The following is an 18,100-nucleotide window of genomic DNA, read 5'->3' as shown; positions in this document are numbered from 1 at the left end:
TACATAATTGCCTTTCATACTTTCTTTTTTCCCTGCTTTATCTCCCCAAACTCCCCCGTCCATAGTTGTATATCTTAGTTGCAGGTCCTTCTAGTTGTGGGATGTGGGACGCCACCTCAATGTGGCCTGACCAGCGGTGCCATGTCCATGCCCAGGGTCTGAACCCTGGGCCGCGGCGGCGGAGCGCGCGAACTTAACCCCTCGCCCACAGAGCCAGCCCCGGCTTTCATACTTTCTTGATGGTTGAGAAGGAATTCAAAAGAAACACCAGACGTTGGTGTTGTAGCCCAAGATAATGGAAGTACTGCCTCTCTCCCAGACATGAGGGGATGGATGGAGTGGTCTTTAACAAGGATAGATTCTCAGAACCACTTTTCTTCATCTGTGTGAATTGCATCCTTCATTTCCTGATAAATCTTTATATCCTTGATTTTTTTCCCTTTAATTCTTTAGTAGAAGTTAGTGTTATCTTGGATCACATTTTTTTTTTACATGCTAATTAAAATTTAACTGTTAATTTGTATAGATAATCTTCATGATAGAGCTCCACATTCCCCGTGGTAGAAACTTTCTCCTTTGCATTTTTCCTTAGATACAGTGGCTCTTCTCTGTTTGTATAACACTTCTATTTTATGGGCAAACATTTTACCAAAGTGTTTACCGTATATATAGGTAATATTATTTGACCATTTTCAGCTAAATTGTATGTGATATCTAAATTTAAAACACTGAATTATAATACACCTTTACAGACTTTATAAGTACCTGAGTAAATTGTCAATAATGACATTAAAATTTTGCTAAAAGATTTACTCAGCAGTTTTTAATTACAATCAGGGATCTAAAATAGCTATTTTTAAGTTTACGTTGTAGACAAAACACTGCAAATTTACTAATTTAATTAAAATTACCATGCTTTTTAAAGCACATTATGTACTAAGAGATGACAAAAAATGGAGTAGGCTACCTAGAAAGATACAGATCCTACTGTATCTTTACAACAACTGGATTACTTAAGACCGTCTGTGAAAACAAGAAAAAAATGCTGCGCTGTTATAAGATAGATGTGATTGTAAACTTAAGAGTGAAAAAGGTAATATTGAAATGAAGAAAGGAAAAACAAACATTTCAAGTTTAGAGAGTTGCCAAAGAGAGTTAAGGAATTTTTTTTGCAGATTAATAAGTGATTAGATTGTGGATAAAAAGTGGTTTATAAAAATTGAAATACCTATAAGGTAATAGTTGTGTTATTTAAAAAGGCAAATGGGGTTTTTAAATGGGGTTTCTTTCCTTATGTTAGAGACTAGAACAAGTTTAGAGTATTTGTTTTCTAGGAAGGATGTAAAGTAATTATAAGATAGCAATATCTGTATTAAAAATGAGACCTTCTTTCTATAGTGGGAAACCTTAAAGACCAGGGAAGCATCTTTCTGCCTTGGATTGCTTTGAAAAAGTGCCAAACAGCAATTTCCCATTGTGCCTCTGTGAATTATTTCATTTGTGAAACCTCAGTCCTTCTGCAGGACTCTTCCTCCACTAAAAACCAATTGCATTAACTAGCTTGTCCCTTAGGATTCAGCAGCTCTGTCACTTGAAAGATAGTAGTTCTCATGTTCACCATAATATCACAGAGTTAGGGAAAAAAGTGGGAGTGGGAGTAGAGCTGGTGTCAGCATTTTTGTGTTTTTTATTCCCCTGCAGAGTATTACTCTATCACCCACTTATATGAATCCCTTTATTGACACGGTACCATTCAGATCAACATCCTCTAGCTTTCATTTTTTGTTTAGTGACCTTCGCAATTCCTTCCTATAGCCAAGTTTTCCCCATCTGAGCCTCATCATCGTTCTTGGCTACTTTTCTTTGCACTGTCCTGACCTCCTGGTCTTCGTTTCAGCGGGCTGCTTTCCTGAGTCTGGTTGTTACCCAGAACTATTCCATTTGAGGAATTTTACAATTTCCTGTCATTTCTATTTTATTCCCCTTTTCTTGCTCTGCATTTTCATGCTTGCTTTATTACTTTTTGCCACTATTTCCACCCAATTTCACTAGAGTTCTTCTGGCTTCAGTATCTTTTTTATTATTTTCTTTTTTAATCCAGTCTAAGTTTTTCTTGTCAATCATTTAAACCACTCTATCATTTGTATTTCAGTAAACAATATGTTGCTGAGTTTTTTACCTTTCCTCGCACTAAGGGAACTTCATTGAATCTTATTAAAAGAGAATATTTTCTTTTTACAAGTGAGTCTTTCATGCAATAAATATTTATTGAACAGTTACTGTGTGCTAGACACTGTTCTAGGCACTGGGGATATTTAAATGAACAAAGGCGGAAATCTCAGTTCTTAAGGAAATAATATTTTCTGGTGAGGGACTAAGAAATACCGCAACAAATAAGTGAGTAAAATGAGTTATATGCTAGACAGTCCCAGCTGCTAAGGGGAAAAACAAATCAGAGAAAAGAAGTATAGGGATTGTTTTATGGGGAGAGTGGATAGAATTTTAGATAGAATAACCAAGAAAGGGCTTACTGAGAAGGTAGGTGTTAACATTTGAGTAGAGATTTCTAGTTATGAATAAGGCATTATATTCTAGTTTATATGTTCAGATTTTCAAATCTTGAGTAAAGTAGAAAACTGTATTGCTGGTTAAGTTCTTCTGCTATACTATATAACATCTATCTTGGACTTCTTGTGGATTTGGTGAATGGTGTCAAACTGTGCATCAATAGTAGTCATAAACCTAGCTATTTGTGATTCCTCCATTTATTCAAAGAAGTCTTATTTACTCTTGATTCTGTTTCATCCTTTTCATCTCTGCCCCTCTCTTATCTTGCCTGTATTAATGCAGATAAGGCTTATAATATTTTTTCATGGCCTAGTTTTACTTATTCTCTCTAGCTTCTATATTGCTTACCATACTGAACTTTCTAAAGCTTGAGTCTAATATTTCTTTAATAGTTCCCCAAAATTTCCTAGAGACAACTCCATCTCCTTATCTCAACACAAAAACTTTTATAATCCATCTGCCTGTTTCCCAAAGGCAATCACTTCCGTGTTGCCGCCTTACTGAGTTCAACTCATGGTTCACCAGAAACATGCATTGCTTAGGGCAATGCCCTCCCCTCTTTTACATTAACTAAGAAACTATAAAGATAGCATTTTAAGAATTTATGTGGAATAGAGAATGTAGACAGCTTACTGAGGAAATGATAATGGCAGGAACAGTTTCTTTTATATTGTCGTGGTAGGTCACAGATGGAAAAAATAGGAAAATTGAATTAGAGAAAGCACCTGGGGCAAACCAGTTTTGCTGTGAAGGACTGGAATTGGAAGAAATGCTAATAATAATTACATTCATCTAATTCAAAACTTACTTGTTCATTTTAGGGTCAGTCCATTTAAAAGATAATAAATTCAACTATTAATAATTTTTCTCTACAGCCATGAATTTTGTGACTTTCTCCCAGCAGTTGTTTTACAGCAGTTAATTCTGAATATTGCCAGTATTCCCTGAAGAGAAAAAACCCTGCCTCTTAGCGTTTCTATTCTCATTCTTTTGGAGCCACGTGATAGCTGTTTCCTGAAAATTAAGATTTAGAATGCGTCCCATATTATCTTCCTGGCTACTTTTATTTCCTCTTTTCAGAAAACTTCAGCTTAACACTTACTTCAGCACTCTCTTTACTGACTACACTATATTTCCTCTTTATTATTGAATTGTTTATTTTAGGCTAACATCACTCCGTTCTTTCGTCATTGATTTATCCTGGTTGATCTAGTCTATCAGGCTCCTCAGGATTGTCTTGGCTTCATCTTTCTCTTTTATACCTGATTGTGATATATTTCGTAATATTTCCGTTACGTCCCAAGTGCTATTAAACTGTTATAACAGTTAATAGCCTCCCTAATAGCTAAATTAAAGTCTAAATTCTGTTCTCAAATTACTGACCTTACCTGTTAGCTTTCTAAATATTTCCTCACTGCTTTTGCTCTATTAGAATCTAAATTATAATCTGAATGTAGCATGCTTTTAATTGATTGGTTGACTAATATTGTTTTAATTAATCAACAGCTGTTTGAGCCTTCCATGTGCTAGACTTTTTTTGTTTTTTGGGTTTTTTTTTTAAGTTTAAGGTGTACAGTACGATGGTTTGATTTAGTCTTGCATTCCTCTACTCGGGCTGCCATAACAAAATACCATAGACTGCCTGGCTTCAGCAGCAGAAAGTGATTTTCTCACAGTACTGGAGGCTGGGAAGTCCAAGTTCTGGGTGCCAGCTGATTCAGTTTCTGGTATGAGCTCTCTTCCTAGATTTCAGAAGGAATAGAATTCAATCCATACACTTTCTATTCAATTCTACTGATTTGTTGATTCTTGTGTAAATATACTTTTACAGTTATTTTATTTAGAGTTTAATATCTGCTAATACTGGTTTTTCCCTTGTTAGTCTTCTTTATCCTTTTTTTATATATTTCTGCTCATTCTTTCAGAACCCTAAACAATTTACCATTTTTTTCATATAGGTGTATTTGTTTATGTTTCTTCCTAGGCACATAAAAATTTTCATGACTTGTAAATGATTTTTTCTCCTCATTTATGCTGTCTTTTAAAGCTCATTCATGCAACTTATCTTCTTTTTGTGTAGCACTAGCCAGAACGCAGAATAACATTAGATGATGTTGGTGATAATTTTGGCTTCTTTGTGAATTTAATGGAATTTCTAGTGTTGCACCGATAAGTATGGTGCTAACTGTTGTTTGGACATGTCCTTAATGTCTCCTAGGTCCCCACCACCATAATTTGATACTGATTTTTCTGAAATCTGGTGTTGCAAATGTTCCATAGACTTTTGTAATCTGATATTTTTATTGAGGTAATTGTAGATTATTAATTGCTGTTGTAAGGAATAATATACAGATTCTGTTACCTTTTACCCAACATTTTGCAATGATATAGTATATCACAACCAGACTGTGTATTCACATTGATACAATTCATCATATTCAGATTTTCCCAGTTGTACTCATTTGGGTTTGTATTTAGGTCTATACAATTTCACCACATGTATCCACTACCACAGAAAAGATACAAAATAGTTCAATCACCATAAGAATTCTCCCTCCTGTTACTCTTTTATAACCACAGCTACTTCCCTCTTGGCCTGGCAGTCACTCTTCTGTTCTCCATTTCGATAATTTTGTCCTTTCAAAAATGTTATAAATGAAATCACAAATATGTAACCCTTCAGAATTGGCTTTTTTCATTCAACATAGTTCCCTGAGGGTTCATCCAAGTTGTTGAGTGTATCAATAGTTTGTTCCTTTTTATTGTTAAGTAGTATTCCATGGTATCTTTGTATCAAGGTTTGTTTCACCACTGACTCATTGAAGGACATCTAGGCTGTTTGCAGTTTTAGGCTATTGCAGATAAAACTGCTATGAACATTCATGTACGAGTTTTTCTGTGAATGTACTTTTTGTTTGTCTGGCATAAATGACCAAGACTAAACTTGCTGGGTTGTATGGTAGCTTTATATTTAGTTTTATAAGAAACTGCCAAAGTTTTTCCCAGAGTGGCTATACAATATTACGTCTCCACCAGCCATATATGAGCAATCCATTTTCTAAGCGTTCTCACCAGTATTTTGGGTAGTCACTGTTTTTTTTTTTTTTTGGTCATTCTGATAGGTGTGTAATTGTAGCTCATTGTGGTTTTAGTTTGCATTTCCCTAATGGCTAATCATGTTGAACAACTCTTCATGTGCTTATTTGTACCTTCTTTGGTGAAATCTCTCTTCATGTCCTTTGCCTATTTTCTCACTGGATTGTTTGGGTTTTTTGACTTTGAGTTTTGAGAGTTCTTTATATGTTCTAGATACTTAGTATTTTGTCGGGATCTTTTTATCTTTTCCACAGGGTCTTTTGTAGAGCAAAGTCTTAAATTTTGATGAAGTTCAGTTTATCAATTTTTCCTTTCATGGATGATGATTTTGGTGTCGTGTCCAAGAACTCTCTGCTTTGCCCTCAGTCCTGAAGATTTATCCTGGGTTTTTTTCCCTGGATGTTTTATAGTTTCACATTTTATATTTAAGTCCGTGGTCCCTTTTGAGTTAATTTTTATATAAGTTGTGATATTTAGGTCAAGGTTCATTTATTTCGCCTATGCATATCCAGTTTTTTCAGTACTGTGTGTGGGAAGGATTATCCTTCCTCCCTTAAATGACTTATATACTTGTTAAAAATCAGTTGGGCATTTTTGTGTACGTTCTCCGTTTTGTTCCATTTCTCTTTTGTTTATCCCTTCATAAGTATCACACACTGTATTACTGTAGCTATATTGTAAGCCCTGATACTGGGTAGAGACATTTCTCCCATTGTGTTCTTCTGTCTCAAGATTATTTTAGCTGTTCTAGGGTCTGTGCCTTTCCAGATCAATGTTAGAATGATCTTGTCTATGTCTGCAAAGATCCTTGCTGAGATTTTCATAGTAACTTTGTTAAACCTGTGGGTCAATTTAGGGAGAATTGACATCTTTACTGTGTGACTCTTCCAATCCATGATGTGGTGTGTCTCTGGTTAGGTGGTCTTTGAATTCTTTCATTAGCATTTTGTGATTTTCAGCATATAGATCCTATATGTGTTTTAAGAATATACCTGAATGTTTCATTTTTCTTGGAGCGGTTGTAAACCTTATTGTGTTTATAATTTAGTACATGCTCATTGTATGTGTATAGAAATGTGATTAGTTTTTGTGTGTTGATCTTGTATCCTGTTACCTTACTGAATTATGAGGGTTTTTTGTAGACTCTCTGGGATTTTTTAACATAGACAATCATGTACCTACAAATACAAACAGTTTTGTTTCTTCCTTTTCAGTCTGTATGCCTTTTATTTCTTTTTCTTCCATTATTACAATGACTAGAATTTCCAGTTCTGTGTTGAAAAGAGTGGTAATAGTGGACATCCTTGCCTTGCTCAGATCTTAGTAGAAACACGTTGTCTTTCATCCTTGAATATGATGTTAGCTATAGGGGTTTTTTTTTTTATAGATGATCTTTACTGAGTTGAGATAATTCTCTGTTCCTAACTTGCTGATAATTTTTATCATGGTTGGGTGTTGGAATTTGCCAAATACTTTTTCTGTGTCACTTGATATAATTGCATCTTCAGCTTATTGATGTGGTACATTACATTGATTGCTTTTTGAATGATGACCCAGCTTGTGTACCTGGAATAAATTCCACTTGGTCATGGTCTATAATCTTTTTATATATTGTTGGATTTGATTTGCTGCTATTTTGTTGAGGAATTTTGTGTTTAAGTTCATGAGAGATATTGGTTTGTCATTTTCTTTTTTGGTACTACCTTTGTCGGATATTGGCATCAAAGTAACACTCACATCATAAAATGAATTGGGAGTTGTTCTCTCCTCTTCTGTTTTCTAGAAGAGATTGTGTAAAATGATGTTAGTTTCTCCTTAAATATTTGGTGGACTTCTCCAGTGAAACCATCTCAGTGTAGAGGGATCTCTTTTTGAGAGTTCCTAAGTTACAAATTCAATTTTTTAATGGTTATAGGACTATTTAGGTTAACTGTTTTATCTTTGGTTGATGATAAAACCAAAGCTCTTGGTTGAGTTTTGATATATACGATTTTCAAAGAATTGGCCCATATCTTCTTCCAGGTTGTCTAACTTATGAGTATAAAGTTGCTCTTAGTATCTCAATTATTCTTTTAAAGGCTATGGGATCTTTAGCAGTAATCCCCTGTTTTATTCCTGAAATTGGTGATTTGTATTTTCGTTTTTTATTTGCCAATCTTGCTACAGCTTTATCGATTTTATTGGTTATTTTTAAACCAGATTTTTTCATTGATTTTTTTTCTCCTCTATTTTCAATTTTATTGACTTTTGTTTTTTGTTATTTTCTTCCTTCTGCTTGCTTTGGGGTTATTTTGCTCTTCTTTTTCTAGTATCTTGAGGTAGGAACTTGAATTATTGCTTTGAGCCTGTTCCTCATTCCAACATCCATACCCTTTGAAAGGATTCAGTTCACCGTAATAGAAAGGTTTGAATTTATAAAGTTTAATCTTTAGTATATTCTTTTTTTTTGTCTACTTCAACTCAAAGGCTGAAGATCTCCAACTATCATGTTTTTGGATATTCTTGTGTTTCCGAAATGTTTTTGTGTTATATAGATATTACTGTATGAATCGCTTAATAAAGGTTCATGTCTGTTAAATCCTTAGATCATTAACATTGATTCCATCAGAATTGTATGGGCCCCTCTCCAAGTTATGCAGATCCTGTTGAGGGAGAAGAGAATTGTTTAAGCTTGTTTAGTTTAATTCTGGCAGTTCAGAGGTCCCTCAGCCAGTAGGGGTTTGGGAAGGAGACAAGTAAAGAAGCTGGGAGTATTTTGTGTGCCCAGTAATTTTGTGATCTTCTTTAGTGTGGCTACTCAGAGTTAGTCAGGGCAGTGTCCTAATTAGAATTCAATTGTGACAGTTCCCTCCCCTCTTTGCTGGTAGTAATCACCCCTAAATTCTCTACAGAGGGTGGCCTTCTTGCTTGTGGCTCCTAGTACTTGACCTGTTTCCCACAGGCGCTGTTCGAATCCCAGTGGATCTCACCTCCCGTTCCCTCATCCCCTCTCCGTCTTATTTTCTAGTGATTCACTTTCTTTAATGGTTTCAGGTCTCTAAGGGTTTTCTAATTTTTTTCAATCAGTTTTGGTAAATTATAGTTTTTCTAGGAAATCAACTATTTCACTTAGGTTTTCAAATTTGCGTCATAAAACCTTAAATTGTATTCTTTATTAGTTTCTAAATCTTTGCTGTACCTTCAGTTTTGTTCCCCTTTTCATTCTAACATTGTTTGTTTGTACTTTTGGGCCTTTTTTATTTGTTCATTTCACTGGTCTTTGCAAACAATCAACTTTTAGCTTTTAATTTTTAATTAAACTTTTAATTAAATTTTAATAGTACAACAACTCTTATACATCTTTTACTCAGTTTCACTAGTTTTTAACTTTTGCCATGTTAGTTTTGTTCTCTCTCTCCCTCCCCCAGTACACACACACACACACTCTTACTTGTTTTTGAACTACAGTCACACATTGCTTAAAGAAACGGATACATTCTGAGTAATTTATTATTGTGCAAACATCATAGAGTGTACTTAGGCAAATCTAGATGGTATAGCCTACTACACACCTGGGCTATATGGTATTAATCTTATGGGACCACCATCATATATGTGGTCAGTTATTGACTGAAACAGCATTATGCGGTGCATGACTGTATTTGAAGTAAGTTGCATACATCCCAACTTTTACCCTTTACTACATCAGTGTATTTTTCCTAAGAATGAGGATATTTTCTTAGATAATCACAGTATAATTATTCTATTTAGAATACAGTACTTTAATCTACAGTTTTGTCAACTGTCCTAGAGATGTTCTTATAACATTTTTGTTCCTTCAGTACAAGATCACGTAGAATTTAGCTGTCGTGTGTCTTTACTCTGCTGTATTCTGGAGCAGTTCCTCAGTCTTTCTTTCATGACACAGACATGTGTAAAGAATGCTGACTGCCTCTCTTCTTTTTGTGGTAGCTGACTGTTATTATGCGAAAAACATTGCCGTTGTTTCTTCTGTTACTTTAAAACATTTTTTTTAAATATTCTAAAATCCCACTCAGCTCAGAACACAGCATTAAACACAAGTTTTTCTTAATAGAAAGTTGCTAAAAATATGTATTTGATAATATAATTTCATAGAATGCCTTGGTTTCCTTTATATAAAGGATACTACTAGTTTTTATATTGTCCGGAAAACAAAAAGTCATAATATGAGAGAACTGTTTGAGATACCAGCTATTGATTTTGGTTATCAAGTAATTTAATTTGAGTTTGGAATTTTTATTTCAAAAATGAACCTTGGACTCATATTTCAGAAAATTACTAGTAAATTTTTTTTGTCTCGTTACCAACTTAGCTTACTTCTTAGATAATACTACTTGTAAACATGTAATTATCTACTTGTAAGGTAGCAACTGTAATAAAGTACATAGTAGTTTGAAAGTACATATTTAATTTTACTCTGCTGTCCCAAATTATTAGTTGTTATTAGTGAAACAAAAATGCACTTGTACCCATTTTTGGCTTGGTCTATTTTAAATGCTTCTGGCAAACAGTCCAGTAATTTTATGGTGGGAGTTTTACTCTATATTTCCCAAAATAACTTGGAATATATCTTCAGAAGTTTTAGTTATTTAGTGACTGTGGCATTTCTTTTTCTTTCTTTTTGCTTCCTCTATAAAATATCCTAGAATTTCTTTCAGAAGAAGGAAAAAGGTTGGAGATTGAAATGTTTTCAGTACCTTTAGAATCCGTTCACTTAAGCTCCTCAGAGTGTAAACTCTTTGAGGTCCTGAGTACCTTTATTTATCATTCATACTCTCCCCATTCCCATCCTCAGAAAAGGTCTCCCCTCATAAATGACATACCAGCCTCTCATAGCAACTGTTCTATTATGGGCTCGTGGCATCACTTGGTGACCAACATCACCATTACTACTAATATTTATTGAAAGTTTACTATGTGTCAGGCACTATTTGAGTACTCTGTATGCATTACCTCATTTAATTCTCAACCGCCAGATGGATAATGAGTGGTAGAGACGGGATGGGACCCAGCTGGTCTTAGCTGCAAAGCCCACAAGCTTAATTAATTGCTACCAAATTCCTCTCACACAGAGCTAACATTTTTCTTCTTGGGAAGTGTATGTGTCCTGTTCCTGCTCCTTCTGTTATTCATACCTTGGTGACTTTATTTTGGACACTTTTCATTCATGTAAATCTCCATTCTCATTAACCACCTTTCTTCTTCGCCTTTCTTTTTTAACTCTTAGCCTTACTCTTCCCTCTTTCCCTTCATCTATATCAGATTTCAATATATTTATGCTAACAGTAGTTTCACTTTTCTTTCTATTTAAAGTTCACCTGTTCATCTGTATTTTTTTCATAAATAACATCTATTTAGCCTTAAACAGAAGAAACTAAAAGAATAAATGTTCTTTTTTGTTACCACTAGATTGAAAGACTAAGATCTTATTAAAATATTCATGGTTCCAGAAGTATTTATCTAGCCAGAAAAGAATTTTGACTTGTATGTCTTAACCAACTTAGTTGTGTTTAGATCTGTATAGGAATGCAAAGCTGTCCTACCAAATACCCTACATAGTTGTATTTTTCCTCCTTCATTATTACAGTCCCCTTCCTGAAGCTGGCTTCAGCCAGTCCCTTTGCAGCAGTTGTATTCTGCTCCAACCTGGTTAGGTCTGTTGGTATGTAAAAGTCTAAAAAAGGTTTTTTTGAGTGTAGTCAGAATAAACATTTAAGTGCTTTTGAATTTGTTGTTTCTTTTTCTAGTTTTAAAATTTTTCATTATATGTGTACTTTTTCCTTTATAATAATGCTTCATTTCTAATCCCAGTATACTTGTAGATGATCAAATATTCAGAAAGTTCTAGTACTGATTCTACAACATGACTCTTTAATTTGTTCTTCGTTGTTAATTAGCCACATTCTTAATGGGTCAGTTAAGGGTTATTGATGTCAAATTTCTTTGGCAGCATATTCTTTTGTAGTTATTCTTGTTGAGCCAGTCTTACATTTAATATTCATTTTACATTTGCTGTTTACACTCTTGATGTCTTTTCTGTTTAGTAATTTAATCTATCTGTTGGGTAGGAATGAGGCCAGGCCCACTGATCTACTTTTAAATTTATCTTTACTCTAATTTATAAATGTCCTTCATGGTTATCATAGAGGTCTGATGAAATTCATGTATTTCCAGAACTCCTTAAGCCCAGAAAGAAGTATATTCAACTATTAGTTAGAATTTGTTAAAGACGTGTTTCAGGTTTAACAACTGTATATAAAATATTTGTAAGATTATATTTTTAATGGTTTCTGGCATTTACTTTTAGGATAGTCTTAGCAGAACTTACAGTTATTCATTTCATTTTGTATTCTGGGAGAGTTGTAACTGCTTCAGGCCAGTAGAGTACCTTTTAGTTTACTATATTGGTAATTAATAGATATAACTCCCTATTGGCCAGAAATAATTTATCCTGTTACTTTATTTTTCCTACAGAGCAAATAACTCACCTGGTGATGTTGGATTGATTGGTTGTAATCTCTTAGCAGAAATGTAATTGCCGTTGTCTACAGTTTGTTTGCTAATTATGCCAATCATGAATGTGGTAAACATTGAATTCTACTTCCTATATGCCCATTACTATTAGAATTACCGTGTGTGGTGGGATGTGTAACCTCAATATTTACATGACTTAGGTGGAACATCTTCTTGCAAAGGTATTTGTGTGAGTCAAAGAGCTACTTCATTATCCTCCCCATTTCCTCAATGTATTTTAAAGCCCATTTTTAAAACTCACTTCTCTTTGTGTTTTGGGAGCCTCTAAAAAATAGATGCCCTTTGTGAACAAGTGGTAGAGATGAGTGTAGATCATGTTGAGATTTTATTTATCTGAGAGAAAATAGTTGGAATACAGCATTGGAAAATTTAAGATAGGGGTTAGTTCAGCAATATTTTCATGTGTTAAAAATTAATTTAGTGATATTTTCATGTAATAATAACTATAGGACCAAACTAGTTGTTTATGTCCTCCCCTTTTTTAACAATGGCAATTTAGCATCGTTTTCCAAAATGCATATTACTCTCCCACTGTTTAAGAATACAGTAAAAACGTTGCAGTAATCTATAACACCAATTTCAACTTCTTGAATTCCAGAATTTAATTTAATTATGAATTTTATTATTATTGCAAAATGATTGTTGTGACAAATAGTAAATTTTTACAAAATGCCATGGCAAAGTGCTGGCATGTAAAAGCCCTAGATACTTGTTCATTCTTTTCTAATACATGTAGAATCATCGAAGTGTAGGAAACAAAACTCTTCAGACAGTTTCATTACTTTGTCTCTAAGCAGGCAGGACAGAATTCAGTCACCTTCTTGGTTACTTATTTCAGAATTAACAAGACTTACTACCAACAATTGTTATATTCAGTGATATCCTGGTAAAGGTTTAACAATCAGCTCTCCAACAGAGGGGAAAAAGGCAATGATTTAGAGCATTTACATACTCCCACCATAGCTGATTTCAATCAATAAGACATGGAGTTGGGAAAAAGTGAGCAGTAATACACAATTATTTTTTCTTTTGTTACCTGTGCCTTTGGCATCATATCTAAGAAATCATTGCCAAATCCAAGGTCGTAAAGCTTTTGTCCTATGTTTTCTTCTAAGAGGTTTATGGCTTTAGGCCTTATTTAGGTCCTTAATCTATTTTGAGTTAATTTTTGTATATAGTGTTAGGTAAGGATGCAACTTCCTTCTTTTGCACGTGGATATTCAGTTTTTCCAGTACCATTTGTTGGAAAGACTGCTCTTTCCCCCATTGAATGGTCTTGGCACTGTTTTCAAATACGTCAAGGTAGTTTCCTTATGGTTCTAGTTTGTTGAGTGTTTTTATCATAAAAAGATGTTGAATTTTGTCAAATGCTTTTCTGCATCAATTGAGATGATCACATGTTTTTTTTTCATTTTGTTCATTTGGCATATTACATTGATCAGTTTTCATCTGGTGAACCATTCTTGCAGTCCAGGAATAAATCCCATTTAGTTACAGTGTAAATAGTCCTTTTAATAGGCTGCTGAATCTGGTTTGCTAGTATTTGTTGAAGATTTTTGGATCAGTATTCACAAGGAAATTGGTCTGTACTTTTCTCGTAGTGTCTTTGTCTGGCTTTGGTATCAGGGTAATGCTGGTCTCATAGAATGAGTTAGGAAGTGTTCCCTCCTCTTCAGGTCTTTGGAAAAGTTTGAAAAGTATAGGTATAAGTCCTTTAAATGTTTGATATAATTTACCAGTGAAGCCATCAGGTCCAGGATTTTCTTTGTTTAGAGGTTTTTGATTACTGATTCAATATCCTTACTAGTTATAGATCTATTCAGATTTTTCAGATTTTCAATTTATTTCTGACTTTGGTTCCTCTTTTTTTTTTTTTCCCTCCCCAAAGCCCAAGTACATAGTTGTATATCCTAGTTGTAGGTCATTCTAGTTCTTCTGTGTGGGGGATGCCACCACAGCGTGGCCTGACAAGCGGTGTGTAGGTCCCCACACGTGATCTGAACCAGCAAACCCCAGGCCACCGAAGTGGAGTGCCATGCTGAACCACTTGGGCACAGGGCGGTTCCCACTTATTTTTTAGTATAACCGTTTATAGCGGTACATTTCCCCTTTAACACCACTTTCACTGTGTCCCATAAGGTTTGGTAAGTTGTGTTTTTGTTTTCAGTCTGTAAGTATTTTATAATGTTGCTTGTGATTTCTTCTTTGATCGCTTGGTTGTTTAAAAGTGTGTTGTTTTACAAAATTTTGTGAATTTTCCAGTTTTCCTTTTGTTATTGATTTCTAACTTCATCCCGTTGTGGTCCGAGAATATACTTTGTATGATATCTGTATTTTTGAATATATTAAGATTTAATTTTTGGCCTTTTCATATGGTGTGTCCTGAAAAATGTCCCATGTGCACTTCAGAAGAATGTGTATTCTGTTGTTGGGTAGAGTGTGTTGTAGATGTCTGTTAGGTCTAATTGGTTTATTGTGTTAAGTCCTCTATTTCTTTATTTACCTTCTGTCTGGTTGTTCTGTTGATTATTGTGAGGGGGCTTTGAATCTCCAACTATGATTGTGGATCTGTCTATTTCTCCCTTCAACTGTGCTGGGTTTTGCTTTGTATATTTTTTGATGGTCTGTCATTAGGTGCATAAATGTTTAGTGTTATATCTTCTTGCTCTGTTGAACCTTTTATTAATATGCAATGTTCTCCTTTGTCTCTTGTAACCTTTTTGATTTAAGTCTGTTTCATCTGATAGTAGTCTAGCCACCCCTGCTCTCTTTTGGTTACTATTTGCATGGAATGTCTTTTTCTATCCTTTCACTTTTGACCTGTTTGTGCCTTTGTATCTAAGGTGAGTTCTGTGTAGGCAGCATATAGTTGGATCATGTGCTTTTTATCCATTCTTCCAATCTCTGTTATTTGATTGGAGAGTGTAATCCATTTACATATAAAGTAATTACTAATAAGGAGGGACCTACTTCTGTCTTGTGCTATTTGTTTTCTATATGCCTTATAGCTTTCTTACCTCTCATTTCCTGCATTCCTATCTTCTTTTGTGTTTAGTTGATTGTTTATAGTGAAACATTTAAATGTTTTTTTCATTTCCTTTTGTGTATATTCTATAGCTATTTTCTTTGTGGTGACCATGGAGATTACATTAACAAGGTAGAGTTTTAACACTTGAATTTGAATTTAAATCAGCTTAACTTCAGGGGCTGGCCCCATGGCCGAGTGGTTAAGTTCGCGCACTCCACTGCAGGCAAGCCAGTGTTTCGTTGGTTCGAATCCTGGGCACGGACATGGCACTGCTCATCAAACCACACTGAGGCAGCGTCGCACATGCCACAGCTAGAAGGACCCACAACGAGGAATATACAACTATGTACCGGGGGGCTTTGGGGAGAAAAAGGAAAAAAAAAAATCTTAAAAAAAATAAATAAATAAATCAGCTTAACTTCAATAACGTACAAAAACTCTGCTTCTTTACAGCCCTGTTCCCACCCTTTCTGGTTGTTGATGTCACAAAATTACATCCTTATACATTTTGTGCCCAGAAATATAAACTAATACTTCTTTTAAATGCATTAGTCTCTTAAATTTTGTGGATACAAACCAAAGTTACAGTAATAACTAGCTTTTGCACTAATAATTTTTTTCTTTAAATGTCTTTTAAATATAATAGAAAACAAAGTGCAATTAAAAACCAGTGTTACGATAGTACTGCTTTTATAATTGCTCGTGTAGTTACCTTTATTGAGATCCTTATTTCTCCATATGGCTTCAAGTTACCATCTAGTGTCGTTTCATTTCACTTTGTAGGACTCCTTTAAGCATTTTTGCAGGGCAGATCTAATGATGACAAACCCCTCAACTTTTGTCTATCTGGGACTGTCTTAATTTCTTCCACACTTTTGAAGGACAGTTTTGCCGGATATAGGACTTTTGGTTGACAGTTTTTTCTCTTTGAATATATCTACCCACTATCTTCTGGCCTCCAAAGTTTCTGAACAGAAATCTGATATTCTTGTTTAGTTTCCCTTGTATGTGACAATTCTCTTCCCTCTTGCTGCTTTCAAGATTCTCTCTGTCTCTGTGTGGCTGTCTTTGAGTTCATCTTATTTGGAGTTTGTTGAGCTTCTTGGATGTTTATATTGATATATTTCATTAAATTTGAGAAGTTTTCAACCATTGTTTCTTCAAATATTCTCTCTGCCCCTTTCTGTCTCTCTTCTTCTGCAGTTCCCACAATGTGTATTTTGGTCCTTTTGGTGGTGTCCCACAGGTGCCCCAGGCTCTGTTTGCTTTCCTTTAATCTTTATTTTTTTAAGGTATGCTTTTTTTTAGGGGGGTGAGAAAGATTGGTCCTGAGCTAATATCTGTTGCCAATCTTCCTCTTTTTTTTTCTTCTCCGCAAAGGTCCAGTATATACTTGTGTATCCTAGTTGTAATCCTTCCTAGTTCTTCTTTGTGGGACACCACCTCCGCATGGCTTGTTGAGTGGTGTGTAGGTCTGCACCCAGGATCTGAACTGGTGAAGCTTGGGCTGCCGAAGCAGAGCGTGCTAACTTAACCACTGTGCCACCGGGCTGGCCCCTTTTCAATCCTTTTTCTTTCTGTTCCTCAGACTCAAGAATTTCTATTGTCCTATCTTCAGGTTCACTGATCTTTCCTCAGCCTGCTCAAATCTGACTTTGAATCCCTCTAGTGAGTTTTTCATTTCAGTTATTGTTCTTTTCAGCTCCAGAATTTCTTTTTAGTCTGTGTGTGTTTTGTGTGTTTGGTTTTTTTGTTTGTTGGTTTTCTATCTCTTTTTTTTGATATTTCCATTTTATTCATACATCATTTTCTTGGCTTTCTCCATATCTTCATTTAGTTCACTGATCATCTTTAACACAGTTTTTTTTAAAGCCTTTCTCTGATAGATCTGGCATCAGGTCTGTTTCAGGAACGATTTCTGTTGATTTATTTTTTTTCATTTCAGCAGGCCACACTTTACTGTTTCTTTGTGTGCCTTGGAATTTTTTGTTGAACACTGGACATTTGAATCTAACAATGTGGTAACTCTGGATATTAGATTGTGCCCCTTTTCTGGAGTTTGCCGGTTTTTGGATTGTTGTGAGTTGTCTCTGTGTGGAGGATCAGCTTGAGGTATAAACTTAAGGTCTTCTTTTGTCTTTTTCTGAACCTTTCCCTAGGTGTGCATAGTCACTTTCTAATTTTTCTGTAGTTGTTTTTGAATGTCCTGGTCTTTAGTATCTGTCTCCCCAAATGGGAAAAAGTGAAATACAATGGGTAAAAAAGAGTGCTGGTCTTTTAAATAACCCTGGAAGTCACTTCATTCTGATTATGAGGGACTTACAACAATGAGGGAAGGTACAGAAATGATGGCTGCCCTCCTCTTTGCACCTCTGTGATGAGAAGCAGTAGTCAGTGACCAGAGCACTGATCCCTGATATTTGGAGGACAGGGTCCTTTTTACCCACCTTTGTTCCCGTAATTTGTGTGCAAGCTGCTCCAGGAACACATACATAGCTCCCTGCCATGGGGTTGGGAGTGGGGGATGGGGAGCTGCTACTGTACTAATAGGTGAAACTGACTGAAATTAACTGCAATTTACTGTCCATGTCTTCCCTTGGAAGTTACAAGCCTTCAACAGACTCCAGAGTTCCAACGTAGTTACATCAGACAGATGCTGTCAGTGCAATTGTTGTCTAGGTCTGGGAGAGACTCCTGGTGTTTCTTACTCTGCCATCTTCCCAGAATCCTCCTTAATAGCATCTTGATTTCTGTATTGAGTGACTTTGTGAATTAGATTAAGTATCAAGACCTCTGTGTTAATATATGGGGGAAATGTTCTTGTTAAAATTTAATAGCTCTTTTCTCACCTCA

General features: G+C 35.1%; 1 protein-coding gene across 2 annotated transcripts in view; it reads left to right on the top strand.

The window, feature by feature from the left end:
- Window positions 1-18,100, top strand: part of SPRED1 (sprouty related EVH1 domain containing 1) — a 118,676-nt gene that overhangs the window by 57,408 nt on the left and 43,168 nt on the right. The gene's annotated exons all lie outside the window — the stretch shown is intronic.

The sequence above is a fragment of the Equus caballus genome, chromosome 1 (assembly GCF_041296265.1).
Source record: "Equus caballus isolate H_3958 breed thoroughbred chromosome 1, TB-T2T, whole genome shotgun sequence".
In the NCBI taxonomy this organism is placed as follows: Eukaryota; Metazoa; Chordata; class Mammalia; order Perissodactyla; family Equidae; genus Equus; species Equus caballus.
The sequence above is the reverse complement of the archived record's forward strand: the minus strand, read 5'-3'. Positions and strand labels throughout refer to the sequence as shown.